A 3,331-nucleotide genomic window follows, 5' to 3' on the forward strand; every position below is an offset into this window, starting at 1 on the left:
GTCCAAGCTTCGTCTGATGCCTTATCTTGATATCGGCTAAAATAGTTAACTGCATAGTAAATGTCAGGTCTAGTACCTAAAACTAAATACATTAAGCATCCTACTAGTTCACGAAAAGGTTTCGCAGTTACTTTCTTATCAATATATAAATCAAATTTTAATTTTGGATCTATAGGTATTAATGATGTTTTGCAATTTTCCATTCTAAATCGTTTGTTTAAAGTTTCAATATATTTATTTTGATTCATCTCTAAAATACCACTTTTACGATCTTAACATATTTCAAGTCCTAAAAAATATTTTAATTCACCTTTATCTTTTATTTTAAATTTTTTCATTAATACCCTTTTTATTTCTGTTATCAGTTCCAAATTTGGACCAGCCAATATAATATCATCCACATAAATCAGTAGATATAATATTTTGTTTTTCAATTTCAATATGTACAAACAAACATCATTTTCAGAGCGTTTAAAACCTAATTTTAACAAGTAATCATTAATCTCAATATTCCAGCATTTCGAGGATTACTTTAAGCCATAAAGAGACTTTTCAAGTTTAAAAACATTACCATTCATGCACTTTACACCCTGTGGTGGAAAGATAAAGGCATCATCCTCTAACTTACCATTCAAAAAAGCTGTTTTTACATCTAATTGATGGAAAAAATATTTGTATTGATTTCCTATAATCAAAAGTATTCCGATGGTAGTCATCTTTGCAACTGGCGAGTAAACATTGTATAATTCATTATTTTGTGCAAAACCTCGAACAACCAATCTTGCCTTATATTTGTCAGATTAATTTTGAAACCTCTATACTCTGGGTATAGAGATTTTTGAAGAGAAGAACTGAATAAAGATGGGTAAAATAAATGATAAGAGATTTAAGAAAAAAGAAGAGGGGCTTAGCTCAGAAGGAAAAAAAATCAAAAGGGCAGAGAGACACTAAATCTCAAGTATGAGTATTCGGGCTAGCTTCCATACACCGAATATTGGCTTTAGAGATATAAGAAGAAAATTTGGTAATGAAATGATAGTAACTAGGAAGAAAATGAGACTATTAATACAAAAATGGAAGGAAAATAGATAAGAATGCTAGAGATAAAATAATATCGAGTTACAACAAAGAAAGAAGAAGAAAAAGGGCGCCAACTCGAACGAACAACTCGGCTCTCAGAACCAATAAGTTGGACAGGTTCGAGATTTTGAAGTAACGAACAACAGGAACTCTATGACACTGGTTACAACCACCTGAAATACAAAATACTAAATACTGATCTTGTCTTGCTATGTTATATACTGGTAATACAGACTGAAAGAAAACACCAACCTTAATACATACAAATATATTAATAATAAATATTAAATGTTAACACTTTACATATAACGCAACGTAATAACAGTGATAGTGGATGGGGAAAAGATAAAATAGGACCGCAAAGGCCACTCAACAAGCAATTATCCACTATCACTGGCCAAGCAAAAGTATTAAAATCAAAATCCAAATCGAATAGCAAAAAGGTCTATATAAATGAGTTGGTCAGTGACTCTTTATATATTATACAAAAAAAACCTACTAGACGTATTCCCTATTTTAAACTCCACGACAAAATTTTACAACCCGATTCCCTATTAAATTTTAAGATACAATTATTTATGATTATTAAACAAGACCTGATTTTATTTATTTTAACTAACTCCTACTTATGCTGAATCAAAAAGAAAAAAAAAACAACGACCTAAAACCCTATCTATCACGAAAATATATGTACTCTTCCTAATCGTATGCATACGAAAAGTTTACAATGTAGCCCTATCTATCACGAAAATATATGTACTCTTCCTAATCGTATGCATACGAAAAGTTTACAATGTAGCAAATATATCTTACCCAAAAGTAAATACAGAAAAAGTAAATAAACTTAGCTTTTACACAACAGCCGGTTAAAAGTAGGGTTGCAAGTCCATAGAGATGAATTCCGTAGGAAATTCCCTTTTGGCACGATAAAATGGTTGGCTGCTGTGATGAGTAAGTCCTACTGCAAGGTCCTGGGTGAAGATGCTGGTTGTAATAAAATCCGGTATGGTGTATTATCCAACAAAAACAGCCCACTCTAGGGATAAACCATCACAGAGTGGCTAGCAATCTAACTAGGTAGTACATAATCAACGTGATAGAGTCACGTTGTGTGACTAAATAACTAAGTTACGGGATCTAAAATAAAGTTTATTTAATTAGTTATGATGTATTTCAAGAACAGTAGCAGTACATATTGAACAGGCCCAAACAAAAACATCAAATATTAGGTAGGTTAGGTATTCATATGTCATGTCAAAATTTCTGAAGTTTACTTCAATTCAGACATGACAGGGACGTGCGCATTAGATGGGCGTGACAGAAGGCTGTATAGATACTCGTTAAAACTTTTTATAAATCACAGATAAAAAAAACTTAAATAAAAAGCCTAACGATCAGGTATAAAAGATATTAAAATTTAGGTTTGGACACTAGAAAAAACTATGGCCTTGATTGAATGTTCCTTTCAAATATTTAAGGATAATATGAGCTATAATATGGAATTTATGTGGTAAATTACTCTAACGAAAGATCTAACTACAATGATGCATTGGATTTCACAAGGAAGGAATGAGAGATAAATGTATTATGTACTTACTGAAACAAGGCAGGCACGCCGGAATATCCACTTCTGTTATGTGAAGAAGTCCAAAGAGATGTTTAACTTTGGTTATCTAGTTTTGTAGATGGGATTAGCTGACGCTTGATTTCCTTCTAATCATTTGATTTCCATCGAAAATTTGTTTCAATCCCGTCACTTAAAAGTGGGAATAACCTTACTAGCGGCGCGCCATCCGCCCTTCGAGCCGTTTCCTGACCAACTGCTGTTCAATGTTATCGGAAATCGATTCGTATCGATCCGATAGAAACATGCGCGGTGCTTTCCTCTTGCTTCGCTGCGAAAATAGGCACCTAGGCGATTAAATAGGCGTCTCCAAAGAATTTTCTAGAGGGGTATTTTTAATGAAATATAATTGAATGAATCGAAAATCGTAATTAATTTTAAATGGTCCGTAGCATACCTGCTACAATTTTCCTCAAAATTCTTATAGGTAAATACCCATTTTGTATCTAATATCTTAACATTTTGTGGTTTCTTCACTTCTAAGTGTTATTTTCTCTTATGGACTCCAATTCTCTATCTACAGCGTTTAACCAATATTTTCCATCTGACCTGTTTTCTAAATCTGAAAAATTTTCAGGAACATTATTAATAAAATTCATAGCACTAAATGCCGTATATAATTCATAA

At 32.3% G+C, this 3,331-nt stretch overlaps 1 long non-coding RNA gene across 1 annotated transcript; it reads right to left on the reverse strand.

Annotated features, from left to right (window-relative positions):
• Positions 1 to 1,815: 1,815 nt before the first annotated feature.
• Positions 1,816 to 3,093, reverse strand: LOC126892214 (uncharacterized). The gene is made up of 2 exons (XR_007700726.1): positions 2,678 to 3,093; positions 1,816 to 2,217 (listed from the first exon to the last, which is right to left on the reverse strand). It is a non-coding gene; the product is annotated as an uncharacterized LOC126892214 (long non-coding RNA).
• Positions 3,094 to 3,331: the final 238 nt, after the last annotated feature.

This window comes from Diabrotica virgifera, chromosome 9, assembly GCF_917563875.1.
Source record: "Diabrotica virgifera virgifera chromosome 9, PGI_DIABVI_V3a".
Taxonomy (NCBI): domain Eukaryota; kingdom Metazoa; phylum Arthropoda; class Insecta; order Coleoptera; family Chrysomelidae; genus Diabrotica; species Diabrotica virgifera.